The sequence below is a fragment of the Neofelis nebulosa genome, chromosome 14, assembly GCF_028018385.1.
Source record: "Neofelis nebulosa isolate mNeoNeb1 chromosome 14, mNeoNeb1.pri, whole genome shotgun sequence".
Taxonomy (NCBI): domain Eukaryota; kingdom Metazoa; phylum Chordata; class Mammalia; order Carnivora; family Felidae; genus Neofelis; species Neofelis nebulosa.
Genome location: NC_080795.1, coordinates 28,287,661 through 28,305,577, shown reverse-complemented (window position 1 = coordinate 28,305,577; position 17,917 = coordinate 28,287,661). Strand labels below are relative to the sequence as shown.

General features: G+C 37.0%; 1 long non-coding RNA gene across 2 annotated transcripts in view; it reads right to left on the bottom strand.

Moving 5' to 3' along the window:
- Positions 1–17,917, bottom strand: part of LOC131495112 (uncharacterized) — an 80,688-nt gene that overhangs the window by 46,550 nt on the left and 16,221 nt on the right. For both annotated transcript variants that reach the window (XR_009253773.1, XR_009253772.1), the window contains exon 3: positions 9,900–10,012. This is a non-coding gene — a long non-coding RNA (uncharacterized LOC131495112). The remainder of the gene's footprint in view (positions 1–9,899; positions 10,013–17,917) is intronic.

The following is a 17,917-nucleotide window of genomic DNA, read 5'->3' as shown; positions in this document are numbered from 1 at the left end:
ACTACGATAGCATTAACTACACTTCCATCGCATCACATAATTACCTTTTTTTAGTGGTGAGAACATTTAAGACTTACTCTCTTAGCACTTTTCAAGTATACAATACAGTATTGTTAACTAAAATGACAACACTATGCCTTAGATTCCCAGAACTTACTCATTTTCTAACTAAAAGTTTGTTCCTTTGACCAACATCTCCCCACTTCCCCCAGCCCCAACCCCTGTTAACCATCATTCTATTCTCTATTTCTATGAATTCAGTCTTTTTAGATTCCACATAAAAATGATATCATATGGTATTTGTCTTTCTCTGTCTGACTAAGCATAATTTCACTTAGCATAATTTCCTCAAGGTCCATACATGTTGTTCCAAATGGCAGGAGTTCCTTTTCCATGGCTGAATAATATTACATTGTACACACACACACACACACACACACACATATATTGTATATATTGTATATTATGTATATGTATATATATATGTATATTGTATACATTGTATATACACACACATATATACATATATATGTGTGTGTATATGTGTGTATATATATATGTATGTATATATATGTGTGTGTATATATATATACACCATATTGGGTGTGTGTGTGTGTGTATATATATATATATATATATATACATATGTGTGAGTATATATGTGTACATATGTGTGTGTATATATATACACCATAACACCATATTGGGTATATACAGTGTGTGTGTATATATATATATATGTGGTATATATATGTATATACGTATATGTGGTATATATATGTGTGTATATATTATATATACACACACACACACACACACCACATTGGGTATATACAGTGTGTGTATGTATATATATATATATATATGTATATATATGTATATATATATTGTTATATATATGTGTATGTATGTGTGTATACATACACACACACACACACACACACACACACCATATTGGGTATATACAGTGTGTGTATATATGTGTATAAGGTGCATCTTCACCCATCAACAGACAATTTCGATATCTTTGTTATTGTGGATACTGCGACAATAAAAAACATGAGAGTACAGATATCTTTTTGATATCCTGTTTTCATTTCATTTATATATATGCCTAGAAGTGGGATTTCTGGATCATATGATAGTCCTGTTGTTAATTTTTTGAGAAACCTCCCTCCTGGTTTCCATCATGGCTGTACCGGTTTATATTCTCACCAACGGTGCACAGTGTGTTCCCTTTTCTTTACGTCATTATCAACACTTGTAATCTCTTGTCTTTTTGATGATAGTCATTCTAACAGGGAGTATGTTAAATGAAAAAGCTTCTGCATAGCAAAAGAAACAATCAACAAAATGAAAAAGCAACTTAAAGAGTGGAAGAAAATATTTGCAAGTCATACTTCTGATAAGCGGGTAATATTCAAAATATATAAAGAACTCATGACTCATTAACATAAAAGGCCAAACAATCAAATTAAAAAATGAGCAGAGGAACTGTATAGACATTTTTCCAAAGAAGACATACAAATGGCCAACAGGTACATGAAAAGATGTTTAATATCACAAGTTATCAGGGAAATGAAAATCAAAACCACAATGAGATATCATGTTGAATGGTTAGCATAATTTTTTATTAATGCTGTCAGAAATGACAGAGGTCTAAGTAAATAGCCAACAGTGTTTTAAAGAGTATGAGTCTAGGGGTGCCTGGGTGTCTCAGTTGGTTAAGCATCCGACTTTGGCTCAGGTCATGATCTCGCGGTCTGTGAGTTCGAGCCCCGTGTCGGGCTCTGCGCTGACAGCTCAGAGCCTGGAGCCTGTTTCGGATTCTGTGTCTCCCTCTCTCTCTGACCCTCCCCCATTCATGCTCTGTCTCTCCCTGTCTCAAAAATAAATAAACGTTTTTTTTAAAAAACAAAATAAAGAGTATGAGTCCATTATAATTGATTGTACAATCAGCATTGCTTCTAAGTTAAACAGTATCAGAATTTTAAAAGGTAAAATTAACTGAAGATGCTCACAACTCCTAAAAACCAATACATTTTTATTTTTATGTTTTCCCTTCTAGTACTTGTCTACCTTTATATTTATTTTTTAATTTAATAATGTTCTTTGTATTATTATATTATCATTTAATGTTTTATCATAAACTAGTATATTTTCCAGGCATTACATAGCCTTTAAAATTATTAGTTTTAATAACTACATAAAAGTCCACTGGCTATTTAAAATCATTCCCTAATTGTTCAACATTTATATTGTTGCCATTTTTTAGTTTAGAAGTTTTATGTAATAGAAACCTTCATACTTATAGCTTTTATATCTCAGCAGTGGGACCACTGAGTCATCGGGTATGAACAGTTTTATTCCTCCTGATAGACGTTGCCAAATGGCTCTCCAAAAGCATTGTACCAGTTTATGTTGCCATTAGTGATAAATGAGTTAGTCTTTAACAATCTAGCATTAATATCCCATTATCTACCTCTCTTGTTTTCTCCTGTAATTGTACGTGATAGATTTTAGATAGATTTTAGATCATGTATATCAATAACTTTTGAAGAAATTGTGAATAAATCAAAAGAAATGTAGCATGGAAATTGTTTTCTTTCAAAACATTAATCCACTTTTATACAACAGATTTTACATAATTCCCCTTGATGTTGAATCCATTGTCAATTTTTTTCCTCTAAAAAGGGGTTTATCTATAACTTAGCCTTTTCCCCCCGGGTATGGAGCTATGTATGTATACTTTATTATTATTTGCAATTGTTTACTAATATGCAGTTTATTATTTGACAAAAGATAGAATTTACTGAACTCTTCCTTTGTTGAATTTGTTCTAAAAGCATTCATGTCCTGTTTAAGATTCAATAACGCTGGCTTGTATAGTAAAAGATTGACCTTGCATATATGATATTACAGGAAGTGTTACAATTAATCATAAATAGTTCAAATAAAAATTGAATTATTGATTCTTAGAAACAGAGAATTCAGGTTCAAATCATTTAAAATTTTCAAGGGGCAGGAAATCCCAATGAAGGAATACATTTCAGTCAACAACAGTCCTCTTTTATCTGGAAAATTTAACTTCGTTTTCTTAACTTGCCACTTTAAGAGGAAATTGGGAGAGAAAAAGGGAGCATCTTTTTTAGCATCCATATCAACCCAAATAAATCTGGAAATCATTGGTGTTACAGATGTCATACCTGGATAATCCTAACATCTAAGTCATTGTGGTCATTTATGTTCTGTAATAAATTACCCCAAAACTTACTAGTAAAAACCAGCCAAGAATTTTATGGGTCAGTAGTTTAGGGAGAACACAATGAGACAGCTTGTTCCAGCTCCGTGATGTCTAGGGTCAGCTGGAAGCCTCGAAGGCTGGAATTTGGTATCATCCAAAGGCTCATTCACTCACTTATTTGGTGATCAGGGGTTTTGGCTGGTTCAGTCCCCCAGACCTAACAGCCCAAGAGAAAGACATGTGGATGCATATCCTTGTAAAGACCTAGACTTGAAGTTAGACGGCCTTACTTTCACTGTACTGTAGTGGTCAGAGTGGGCACAAGCCCCATCCCCATAGATGAAAGCTCTTGGTGTGAGGACTGCTAAAGTCACTTTGAAAAAGAAACGAGGGCTGGGGCGCGGCGGGGGGAGGGGGGGTAATGTTGCAGTCATTTAGGAAAACACAATATGCTGCGCAAATGATACGAAAAATAGATGTGACATATGCTATTTTTTTCTGAGCCTTTAAAAAACTCAGTGTGGAGGAGGTTTTGTATTCTACAGATAACAGTTATAAACTCTCTTAAAAGGGTAAAAAAAAACAACTGTTTGAAGAAGGGAATGACACTGGTTGGCCCTTTGCCTGAGTGCAGAGCCCTGTCAGCATCATAAAAGATAACTGACACTCTGGTAGAAATGTGCAGTCTCACTGGCTTGGTAAACCAGAGGATAGGGTTTGGATGACCACAGTAGACTGAAAGTAGAAGGGAATTCAGTCTCAGGAAGAGGAGAGCCAGAGAGCTGAAGATTTACATTCTACATATAAACTCTTTTCAATTCTCTGGCTGACCTCTGAGCTCCGTATGTAGGGGTGGATGATAAGCAAACCAACTAAGGATTTAAAACCAACCAATGAGCCAAACAAACACTTTAACATAGATTTCGTCTTCCACTCATCAAAGGGATTTTAGTCCAGCTAAACTGTTTGCTAACACAGACCAATCAAGCAGCCAATCAACGAACCAACTAACCATTATACTTTTGAGGAAAATAACAGAATCCAGTGACTCTAAAGGTCTGGGCCTCATCCCCTGTGAAATGTAGACAAATACCTCTGGAGTAGGGACAATCCTTCTAGGTAAACTGGTATAAATTCCTTTGTAATGACAAACTCTTAACCCAGGTACCAAGTTTCAGCAAAATTTGTTCAAAAAACTCTGTACAGAATCACAAACATGCCATCTCTACATAGCATAGTTAGGCTATGGGACTCTATTATACGAATTTCTAGAAGAGGTAAAACGAGTCCCTAACAATAATAAAAAAAGACTTAAAACAGTGGCTGCCTCTTGCGGGGGAGGTGGACACTCACTGGCAAGGGGTGTGTGGGGACTGTCTGGGAGCTATCTTGTTATGTATCTTGACAGAGGTTTATGCTACATTGATGTTTACATTTTTTACAACTCAGTAAACATCCAATGAAAATTTTTACATTTTGCTGTATATAATTTTATCTCAAAAATGAAACCATAAAAATGGTAAACTCTAGTTAATAAAACAAAAGGAGAAATATTCAGAAACGAGCATAGTTCAAAAAACATAAAAAAATTAAAATGAATTGTTGGGTGAGGGGTGCATGGGTGGCTCAGTTGGTTAAGCGTCCAGCTTCCACTCGGGTCATGATCTCGCAGTTTGTAAGTTTAAGCCCCGCATCAGGCTCTGTGCTGACAGCTCAGAACCTGACGCCTGCTTCGGATTCTGTGTCTCCCTCTCTCTCCGCCCTACCCGCCTGTGCTCTGTCTCTCAAAAATAAATAAACGTTAAATTTTTTTTTTTAAAAAGATGAATTGTTGGCTGGATAAATATATGAAAAAGCAAATATAATAAAGTGAACTGTAGTATCTGAATAGTGAATTTGTGCAGGGCTGGGACTCAGGAGAGGCAAGGGAGGCATACAGCTTGCAAAATTGGAGACACTCACTTTAGACTCGTGCAAGTACATGGCGGGCCCCTGCGAGCAAGTGCCTCTTTGAATTTTGCACCCTGTGTGCCTCTCTTCCCTCTCTCTAGTCCCAGCCTACTCCATCCACTATGGTCACACTTATCCTCTTGGTAGCAACTGGACCTAACTTAGGTGATAGTCATGGAGGACCGTGCTCAGATCTTACTTTGGGGAGTGCAGTTAGCCGAAAACCCCTGACTGCAGGTGCTTTTAGGATCTTCTGCTTTGAGTTGAAGTCTTGTGCTTTCAAGGCAACCCTCAACTAATGACTGAACATGGTGGTGACAAAAATGCCCACTATATCTGGCCTGTGAGGAACTCCTCTGTGAACAACCATTGGGCTAAATGAGACTTTCACCACAGTCTGAGTCTTTTCCTGCCATTTTTCCTTTCCTTTTCCCTGTCACCCGTGTTGGACCTGCATCATGGTCTTAAGCCTTTCTCTGCTGACCTTGCCCCAGTTTTCCTTCATCTTTCACAGGTTTTGCTCCCAGCATATATGTACTTCTAAGTCCATCTTGGTGTCCACATCCCAGAGGATGCAACTACCACGTATAATTCCTGCTCAAGTTTGTGTACCTGTTTAGTTCCAGGTCTCTGCTTTCTTGCCTATACAGCTCACCCTTTAAAAATAGCCACCAGTCCTCTGCCTTCCTTGGACCCTCAGGCAAGTTTCTCCAAACCTGGGTCTGCTGTTTCTGTAGACCAGCTCAAGCACCTGTCTTCCGGCCATTGTCAGTCTGCATGTTCCTCTTGCTTTCTGTATTTGCTACTTCTGAACCCTTTATAGTCCTATTTCCTCCTTTTAACAATTAACCACCTTTTACTAGTTGATTATTTTTGAATGAAAATTTCTGTGTTCTAATTACTGTGTGGCTTCTGGTTTTTGATTGGACATGAGCAGCTATAGAACTGATGATGAGAATGGTCCTCATAGAAAAGGCTTTAAAGATGGAATTTTCGAGATTGGTCTGGTCATGTCCTTGGGGTCTGGTGCAGTGCTGCACTTTTTATCAGGAGAAAATGGGATGATAGTCCATGACATACGGTAGCATCACGATTAATGAAGCCATCCATCATCTGTCATTGTAATGAAGTGCCAATTTGAACCAAATGCCTTGAGAGCCCAAGTGGCTGCTATACTTGACTGTTAGGGCAGCAGTGGTGACTGCAAGAACTATGTTGTTTTTCATAAGGAAATTGGATCACTTGCAGAAAAAAAAACAAATGATAAGCTAAGGTCCTTCTTTAAATTCTCTGCTTATGTCATGATCTCAGAATCAGAGAAATTTCATGGCTGAAAATCAAACACAAAATTAATTTTAAGCATTGCAGAATTACAACATCAGCTGAACCAAAAGCCTCAACCTTTTCTCATGTGAAATTTACATAATTAACTGTAACAAATGAGACCCTAAAAACTAAAATCAGGACAACTGGTTGGAATCGGATGGAAACAGTCTTGAACTTCCCACGTTACTCTGAGTCTTTCTTGCCAGTGGAAATAGCTTTCCCTCCTGTGTCTAAGGGTATGGGAATTTCTTTGCTGGAAAATCCATGACAAACTTACCTTGGGCACAGGTCTTGTAAGGGGGATGTTCATGCTTTTTCATATCCACCCCTTGTTGCCACTTGACCTATAACTGGGGCCAAATCTCAATATGTTTCAGAACTCAGGTATAGAAGTCAAGAAGAAATAGAATTGCAAAGTTTGCTGATTATAATCCATAACATGGGGAATGTATGTGGAAGTGGATTCTGGGGGTGTTAGACCAAGAAGGACAGAAACGACACTGGAAGCGTGGGACTAAGTACATTGATATAGGTGCAATTGCTGAAATTTTGCATTGACTGTGCTAGCTCATGGAGTTGGAAGTGACTCTAACAATTTCTTTGGTTGGTTGACCAAACTCTAAAGTCAGTGGTGGCTTATGTTTAATGATGCTGAGATACAAGTGCTTATATGGCGTGATTTTAGGAATTAAAATGCCCAGACTTCAATCTCTTTACCCAGGTGATGACAAATACATTAAGGAGGGGATCACCTGCATCCTTAAAAAAGATCTGGGCTCACTGTCCTTTGTAGCCAAGCATGAATGCAGGTAATGTTATCATTGGCATAGATTCCTTGATTTTAATAGAGTTGATAGGATCTTAGAGTATCAGAAGACAAGTGACCAGTTGAGGAAAGATAAGTTGTCACATTTATTAGAAAGGTCAGCAGGGACATAACGATAATCAGAACTTACAGAAAATAGATCACAGTTTTCCTAGGAATGGAGTAGATGGGAAGTCTATGAGAAAATGGCTTAATTATAACAGAAAACCCTTTAGGACTAGTGATTAAATGCTTGAGGAGGGTCATGGCCTTTCCCTGGGTGTCCAGACCTAAGCCTGTTCATAGATCCAGAGCTTCTTAATTGAAGGGAAAGTCAAGTTCTTTTCAGGAAGAATCCTGAAACATTGCCATAAGTATAAACTATGAATCTATCTTCAAGCTTGCATACATTTACTAGAGTGACTCTGCATCAGGGAAAAATTCTCAGACCTCTGGGAATTGCTAAACACTGTCTCTAAATTGTTGCTAATTCCTGGTGACCCCAGTGTAGTTGTGACCAGGTGACACAAGGAGTCAACCCAGGTGTGACCCACAGCATAACCAGCTAGTTCATAGGCCCACTTTGTTATCATTTCACTAATTTCTGAATTGGATTGGAAATACTTGGCACTTGGAAGAATCCCCACATTGGCCTGTGACCCATCGGTTAAGGGCCATCATGGTAGGAAGGGCTAATGGAAACTTCTGAACTTTTCTGCTTCTCACCACAGTAGTAAGCCAGAAGCAATACCACATCTCTGGGAGGATTTTCACATATTAGTGATACCATCAAAGGCAAAAAGTGAGGGGGGCGGGTAATACCTATGACATTCTTTTTTAACTTGCTTATTTGGCCTATGTAGGAGTTGGATAGATTTTGGAGAGTGACTGTGGATTATTGTAAATTTTATCAGATGGAGACAGCAGTTGTTGTTCAAGATAGAGCATCTTTACTGAAGAAAACTAGCATAGCTTCTGGCACTGGATATGCAGTTATTGACCTGGTCAGTGTTCTTTTCTTCGTATTGTAAGGATCACCAAAGGTATTTGCTTTAACCTGAGCTAGTATTACACCTTCACTGCTTTGCCTGTCAGCCTACCTACTCTCTGCTGCAATATAGCCTTCAGAGATCATTATTGCTTTGAAATTGGACCAAATGTCACTGGGGTCACTACATTGAGGACATCATGCTGTTCAGATATAATGCAACACGTGGTCAAGTACCTTCTTTTCCTCCCGCTGCCCTTCACCCGTTTTGCCATCCTCCTACCCTCTTCTTCTCTGGCAGCTATCAGTTTGTTCTCTGTATTTATAGGTCTGATTCTGCCTTAAAAATTTTTTTTAAGTTGTTATTTATTTTGAGAGAGAGCGAGACCGTGTGCAAGCAGGGGAGGGGCAGAGAGAGAGGGAGAGAGAGGACCCCAAGCAGGTTCCCTGCTGTCAGCACAGTGTTAGCACAGAGCCCCAGGCGGGGCTCCACCTCACGAATCGTGAGATCGTGAGCCAAGATCAAGAGTCAGATGCTTAACTGACTGAACCATCCAGGCACCCCCTGAGACTGCCTTTTTATAAAAATTTGAGTATAGTCGACACACGATGTTACATTAGTTTCAGGTGTAGAGCATGGTGGTGGGACAAGTATATGCATTACGCTGTGTTCACCACAAGTGTAACTACCATCTGTCACCCACATCACGACTGTGATATCATTGGCTCTGTTCCTTATGCTGTGCCTTTTATCCCCATGACTTACTCATTCCATAACCGGAAGCATGTATCTCCCACTCCCCTTCACCCGTTTTGCCTAATCTTCTACCTCTTCCCCTCTGGCAACCATCGGTTTGTTCTCTGTATATAGAGGTCTGATTCTGCTTTTTGTTTGTTTATTCAATTCATTTGTTCTTTTGTTCTTTTTTCTTTTTTTTTTTTTGATTCCACTTATGAGTGAAATCATATGGAATTAAAAAACTTTTTTTATGTTTATTTACTTTTGAGAGACAGAAAGAGAGAGAGAGAGAGAGAGAGAGAGAGAGAGGCAGATAGAGAGGGAGACACAGAATCTGAAGCAGGCTGCAGACTCCAGGCTGTTAGCACAGAGCCCTACCTGGGGCTTGAACTCCAGAACTGTGAGATCATGATCTGCTCAACCAACTGAGCCACCCAGGTGCCCCTGTTTTTCTCAGGCTGAATTATTTCACTTAGCATAATCCCTGCTAGGTCTATCCATGCTGTCACAAATGACACGATCCCAGTCTTTTTTTAGGGCTGTGTAATATAACACTCTCTCTTTCCCTCAACTACCACATCCGTGTGCTCTGCTGTGAGGACTACACCCCCTGCACCAGCTCTGCCGCCCCTCAGCCCTCCAGCACCAGCACCAGCACAGGACAAAGATCATCGGGGATTCCTAGGCTGCAGACTAAAGCCACCCACCCCTCCTCCCCCCATGACCTCCCAGAGGGTCGGTGTCCGCACTACCAAGACTCTTTCCTCCTTAGCGTGTTTGTTAATAAAGTACTTTTTATGCCTTAGAAAGACATGTGTCAACCAGGAGCAGGGAGATAAAATCCTACCATCTTTCAGAAGACTGTCGTCTTAGTGAAGTTTCTGGAAATCCAATGCTCAGGAACACATTGCGATATCTTCTTCAAGTTGGAAGGCAAGTTGCTGCTGTCTCCTGCACCATCTATAAAGAAAAGAAGAAGGCATATTTGATAGGCCTCTTTCTAAGTTAAAATTTTAGATTTATAGAAGACATGAGCAGATAGTACAGAAAATTCCCATATACTCCTTGACACTCCACCCTCCATATCTAATGTTCTTTACCTGGGATTTGTTTGATGTTTTCTTCGTGATTAGACTGGGGTTATGGGTTTTGGGGTGGAAGACCACTGAGGCAAAATGCCATTCTCATCACATCGTATCAGGGGTATACACCACCAACATGACTCATCACTGTTAATGTTAACCTTGATCGAGGGCTGAGGTGGTGTCAGATTTCTCCACTGGAAAGTTCCTCCTTCTCGCCTTTGTTTCCCACACTGTCCACAGCCCACACTTAATGAGTAGGGAGTTATGCTACCTCTCCTTGAGGTTGAAATATCTCCATAAATTATTCGGAATTCTTTTGCCCAAGAGTTTGTTAATTCTCCCCCATTCATTTTTAAATTTGTTTATTAATTACACTATGGGCTGATTGTTTTTATCTTATATTTGGGGTTATATTGGGTTATAGTCCAATTCTATCTTATTTATTTTGATGCTCAGATTGTTGCAGCTTTGGCCACTGGAAGTTGTTTCTCTGGTTCCGGAGTTCCCTTGGCATGCTATGTCATGTCATTTTGGGGTGGTTTTTGTTTTTTGTTTTTATTTTTTTAGTATGTCCTTACATTCTGGCATTGCAAGATGCTCCAGATTCGTTTTGTGTTTAATTTTACTTAAAGAAGTATGTTTGACAATGTGCCTGCCCAACATCTATTAATATTTCAGTTAAAAAAACATAGTAGACACTCTGTGCTAAGTACTTTGCTACACGCTGGGTGTAATATCATCTATTTTTGTCAAATAAGCAGGTAATGATCATCCTCTTGGTTATCACTTCTATGCGTCTGCTCCTTTGCTTTTTACAAAGCTTCTCCATTCCCATGTATATTAGCTCATTTTTTAATGTCACAAACATTTTCTGTGACATGTATGGCAGGAGTTATGATTTCTGGTTCATGGATAATGAATCTTATCTTGACTTTTAACAGATTTTTTTTAAAGGAGAAATTAAACTGTAGTTTGTTGTCATGAGTACAGCCTCCGCGAAATATATGCAGTCATTTGTTCAGATTCTTTCTTAAGCAATTCTACAGGGTTTTCCTGATTATGGCAACACGTGACGACAATGGATTTATGTTTTGTTCTTTTACAGACTGATTTTTCACTCCCTTTCCCATTTCAAGTCATGAAAATAATAGAAAATTTCAGTTACATAAAGTCTTGGCATATTTCAACTCACTCCAGAATGTAATAATGTAAATTGAGGAAAACTCTACGGAATATATTGCAAGTGCTCCACATCCCTTCTTAAGCATAATATTTTCCAGGAAGTGAAATAAAATCCCCCTATCACACTATGTAAAATATTTGATGTAAATTAAGAACGTTAATAAAATTGTGAGTTACGGCATCAAACATGCTTTGACACAATTGCGTGGAGACTTTAAAGATTTTAGTACAGTCCTGGTCTTACAAAACATTGCTTTATGGTGAACTAATGATGTTGCAATGATCTCCTGTCAAATATCTTATGTTGTAAGGTGTAAACTAAGCTTGGTTTAATTTTATTATCTTTTTTTGGGGGGGGATATAGACCCCATTGCTTAATGCATAGCTCATATATTTTTATAGGATTATGTTTGACGGGCTTTGAAATTATAGATCACGATCTTTCCTTTAATTAGAGAGAAAGCCTCCATTTATCTCCGCGATACTCAAGTATTTGCTTGTGAACATCAAGGGAGAGCACTGAAGAGTGAGTTTTGCTACAGTGACCTGCACAATTAATAGCTTCAGAGAATCTTTCGGGAATACTCTGGGAAGAGTGCACAGCTCCACTCCATCATCCTCAGCTGAGCTGAGCTGTCCCACTGAGCTGTAGGTAACAGATGACCGCATTTAGACATTTTAATTGAACTGCTTTTGGCTTTCTTCAAGTTTTATGAGGAAACGGCCTTAACAATTCTCAGAAGTAAAAACTATGTTGTCAAGACGTTGTCAAAGTGCTGGAATTGAGTTTTAGCCCCCAGTAGAAATACGTTTAAACTACATTTAAGGTTGGTTGTTTTATCACCAACCTTAGGTCCTTTTGGAATCTGTTGTGTTTTGGAGGCCCCATTCATTTTCCCGTTCATTATTGACCTGATCTGAGGGGAATGGCACCTGTATGAAACTCCGCTGCTCCATTCCCACTGCCCATTGTGACGGCAGGGAGCTGTGCGAGGTGATTCTTCACAGCCACACAAGTTTTGGAACAAAGCTGACACTTTATGCTGCAAACAATATTCTACTGGATCCACGACACGTTTGTATGGCATGTAGGAGCTGACAAACCTAGGGCGGACAGTCATCCTATAGCTTGTCACCTGTCAATAAATTGCCCAGGTCACCGTGTTGATCATCGTGGACTACAAATCCTACCCTGTTTTTCGCCTATCACATTCATGGTTTGTCCAAGAAATTATCTGACTTTTTCCCAGGTTCTTATGTACATCTTACAATTGTTAAGTAATACTTGGCAACAGCCTTTAGGGTCAGGAGTTTCAGGGGATTAATCAATTTGTGAAGGTAGCATCTAATCTATTTAAGGGATTTAATTCATCGGAATTTATTGATCTCCAACTATGTGTGATATACTTTCCATGAGGGGAAGGATATGAATAGTTTCTGTTTTTAAGGGGCCCAGAGCCTTGTAATAAAAAATTATTAGGTAATAAGTCAAAGGAGATTAATGGTATAATAATAACCAAAGTATATTTATCAGGAGAGTATTTCCAACTGGGAGTCAAACTGGATTCATGGAGGAGAGAAAGTGCTATTTATATGGTGCCAACTTTACGTAGTTCTCATAAAAATGGTATGATGCTAGTATGATCCCCATTTTAACGAGAAAGAAAATAAGGCTCAGAGAAGCCAGGTATTTGCCTAACGTCATAGAAGGGTAATATCATAGTGGGAGTCATCTTTGACTCTCAAACCTCTTCTTTTTTTTCAATTAACCATTATCAAGCTCCAAGAGTAGAGGTGCCAAACCAATCTATAAGATTGTTAGTATTATATCCTGTTTTACATATGAGAAAATGGTGGCTCAGAATGTATAAGTGACCTGGTTTGTATTAAATAGACAACAAGTGGTGGATCCAGGATTTGTACTTAGGTCCTTTTTAATATACATTTTTTTTATTATTATGGATACTTTTTTAAAAATTGTACTATGAACATTTAGCATGAGATATACCCTCTTAACAAACATTTGAAGGGCACAATACAGTATTGTTAAGTATAGGCACAGCGTTGTACAGATCTCTAGAACTAATTCATCTTGCATAGATGAAATTTATACCTATTGAGTGAGGTAATTCCTGATTCCCACCTCCTCTTTTCCCTCATAATCCCCAATCTCCAATTGGAATGGTGATATTCCAATTATTTTATTACATCCTTATATGCTGGCTGGAATACTTCTGTAGAAGGAATTTTTTTTTTCTCATCAACGTTTTGAATACCTAAGGTACAGTTTTTACTGGAAACAGAAGTTATCTGTAAGATTCTCTTTATTTACTAGTGTTTAGAATAATGAGCTGGTTTTCCCAGCATCCTCCAAAGGTGGTCACTTTTTTTTCAATTTTTTTATGTAAGTAAAATCATGCAGTATTTGTCCTCCTGTGACTGGTTTATTTCACTTAGCATAATGTCCTCCAGGTTCATTTATATTGTTGCATATAGTAGGATGTCTTTTTTTTTTTTAAAGTTGAATAATGTTCCATTGTATGTATATACCACATTTTATGTATCCATTCATCTACCACTGGCCATTTAGGTTATTTCCATGTTTTGGCTTTTGAATAATGCTACAATGGATGTACAGTGCACATACGTCTTTGAGATCCCGATTTCAATTCTCTTGGAAAGATACCCAGAAGTCAGATTGCTGGATATGGTAATTCCATTTTTAATTTTTGGGGGAACTTCATGATACTTTCCATAACAGCTGCATCATATTACATTCCCACCAATAGTGTATTTGGACAATTTTGAACACACATTGTGGCGAGAAAGGAATGAGGCATCTGCCTGTACCCGTTTTTCAGACTTAACATAGTTACACTTGTTCACAGTCATACTTGCATTCATTTGCACACCATTAGTGTCTCTGCCCCCAGAATTCTTTTGAAACAAGTTCCCAGACGTATTTCCTCCATAAATATTTGAGTATGTGCCTCTAACAAAAAATAACTTCTGTTAAACAGTGCAGTCATAGTGCCTTGTTCATACATAGAAAAATTCTGGTAATGTCTTCACATCATCAAATATCCAGTCGGTATTTTCTCATACACAGTTTTATTTGTTTGTCTAAAGATTTTATATTACTGATTTGTTTGCACTGGTATCCAACAGTCTGCACACTGCATTCTGTTGGGAGGTCTCTTACAGATTTTTTATTTCATAGGTTACTTAACTTTTATTTTTCAAATTTTTTAGTTGAAATTGGTTTGTTGAAGAAACCGAGTAATTTGTCTTGTGAACTTTCCTACATTCTGTATATTGCTGATTGCATTCTCACTTAAAAAACAAAAGCCAAAAAACAACCCCACCCCCCAAATCTACTTCTCCATTCCCTATAGTCTCCTGTCCTGTGGGTTAGATCAAAAGGCTTGGTCGTATTTAGGTTATATTTTTTGGCAAGACTATTTCTTAAGTGGTGTTGTGAATTGCCATCAAGAGATGCATAATGTCCAGCTGTCTTCTGCTGTGATGTTAACTGCCATTAAGAATCATTCCCCAGATTCAGAGTGTACTTAGGTGTTTGCAAAATGGTGACATTCCAATTATTTTATTACATCCTTACATGCTAGCTGGAATACTTCTGTAGAAGGAATTTTTTTTCTCATCAACATTTTTAATACCCTGAGGTACAGTTTTTACTGTAAATAAAGTTATTTATTTACTATAAATACAGTTTTACTGTAAATAAATAAAGTTTTACTTTATCTAGCTAGCTATTTATTATTTATTTATTTATTTATTTATTTTAATGGCCATTTGCCCTCAATGCTGATAGGTTGGGAATATCCAGAATGATTAATGGTGTCTAATTCTGACTGAAAATGGGTAAGGTAAAAAATCATACATGTAAAAATATTTCATAGGCCAATAATATTTACTAGTATTTAGAATAATGAGCTGGTTTTCCCAGCATCCTCCAAAGGTGATCAATTTTTTTTTTCAAAATGATCATTGCAAATTCCTGGATTTTAACATATTTGATTCATTATATCCTCTGATGTTATTACTCTTATTGATGCTGTAAATGACTCATCTTTGAACAGTGGGAGCTGCTTCAAGATGGCTCATGAATCCTTCCGACAATATTCAGATACTGATAACTTCTTTGCTTTATGGAATAGCAAAGTATTCAGATTCATTTTATAAATTTCCTGCTCTGGAATTTTATATCTAATTTATGTTTTCTCTTATCACATGTGATAATTTCATGTAATTATAGTGTAATATCCCATTGTGTGTATGTCCAGACACCTACACAGACATATCCTCCCTTTCCTAGATAAATGGTAATACGGTGTATATGTACATATTGCTTCTACAACTTGCTGTTTTCATTTCATGGTGTATACGGAGGATCACACATGAGAAAGTAATAATTCTTTTTTTTTACAGTTGTATAGCGTTCCATTGTAAGTATATCAGAATTAATCTAATTCATCTGTTTTGATGAAAATTTAAGTTGTTTCTGGATTTTTACCATTTTAAAATTTACAATGTCTATGTATGTATATCTTTTCACATTTTATTGTTTTATCTTTGAGATAGATTCCTAGAGAAGAGGTAAACATACATAATAGGCAATTTTGCTAAATAGTGTCAAATTGGTCTCCATAACACTTGTAACATTTTGCATTCTTTTTAATAATGCATATGTATTTATTTCCCCTTATGCTTTCCAACTAAGTATGTGGTCAAGCTTTTGTTTTTCTGTTAATTTGATAAATAAGATAAATATATCTGTGTGATACTAATTTGTATTTCTCTGTGAGCTAGTCTCTTAATTATGAGCCTCATGTACTTGAGAGTCCCAAACATGTGAGGACCATTTGTATTTTCTTTTTTTTAAAGTTTATTTTATTTATTTTGGGAGGGAGGGTGTGCGTGCACATGCATGTGCACAAAAGAGGGAGGGATAGAAAGAGAGAATCCCAAGCAGGCTCAAAGCTCTCAGCATGCAACCCGATGTAGGGCTCGATCTCACACTTCGCGAGATTATGACCTGAGTGAGACTGAGTCGGTTGCTTAACAGATCGAACCACCCAAGTGTCCCTGTAATTTCTTTTGTAGAAACTGTTCATATCTCTAGACTGTTTTTTTAATAGCATTATTGATCTTTTACTTTGCTAATGAAATTGTACTTACCATGCATTTTTAACTTTTATGTAGTCAGATTTATTAATTATTTTTTTTTATTGCTTTAAGATTTTGAGTCAGAAAGTTTTATTCACTTCTAGGTTATAGAGAAATTTACGAATGTTTGTACTTGTGTAGTTTCATATTTTACACTTAAATTTCTAGGGTTTTTTTTTTGGAATTTTCACTAGTTTGGGGTGTAAGAAATAAATCCCATGTTTATTTTTTCCTATTACTTCCCAGTTATTTTTGTACCACTTATTAAAATGCCCATGTTTCCCACTTGATTCGTGATTTCACTTTCATTGAATACTACAATTAATCATGTGTATTTCTGGGTTCTTTTTGTTGTTGTTGCTGTTCTACCTGGCTAGTCATATGTCAACAACACATTGTTTTAATTATAGAGGCCTTAGGATATGTTTATATCTGGTTGGGCTAGTAACTCCCTTTCCCCGCTATTAGTCTTCAAGTAAATCCAGGTCTTTAAACACTGAATTCAAGGTTTTTTCACTGTATTCTACTTCCTTTAGCAAGACGTCACAAAAACAGAATGTTTAGACTCTTCTAAAAAGGCAAATAGGAAAGTAAAATTGTGAATGAATTTAATGGCAAAGCAGAGTCAAATATAATTTCATTTTTAGTTTTGGTTTTAATTAAAAGAATAAGAACAACCAAGAATAATGAATCCATTTAGCCTTTTATTCCCCTTCTATAGGTCCCCCTAGAGAAGTGATGTATTATCCTAATTTAGCAATCAACATTTCCATCATATGGATCAGTTAATTATCTCTGATAGAGTACAGAGAGATACTTTGTGTTTGAAATTACTTGAACACACTTCTAATACCTGGAGGTAAAGTCCTGGATGTTTCTGCATAAGATCCAAGATGTGGTGACATGATTGCTATACTGGAATGTATTACGGTGTGTGTGTGTGTGTGTGTGTCCACACTCTTCACTTGAATAAAGTGGGGTTTAATATTCATATTGCCAGTCTCAAAAATCCAGTGATATTTCTTAACATGGTAATGTGAGGGGAGAAAACAATAATTATAATGTGCGTAGATTCTAAAGCCTGACAGTTTTAACTGTAAAAAATTTTGCTAAGGGAACTATTTGAGCAAATTATTGGGTTTTCAGATTGAGATTTACCGTCATAGGTGATCCTGTTTTCAAAAGCTTAATTGTACTTCAGTAAAATATCTGCCTTATATAACTATTTTTGTAATAAGTGGGAGGAAGCATCCGTGTAGTTTAAAAAATTACTGATGACTAGAATACTTGATGAGAAAAAAATAACATGTCTCCTATTATTTTGGAATTTAATGTTAAAACACAGGAAGGTGTCATAATTTTGGCATTTACCAAAGTATGATACTAAAAACTGATTATTTTTTAAAGTATA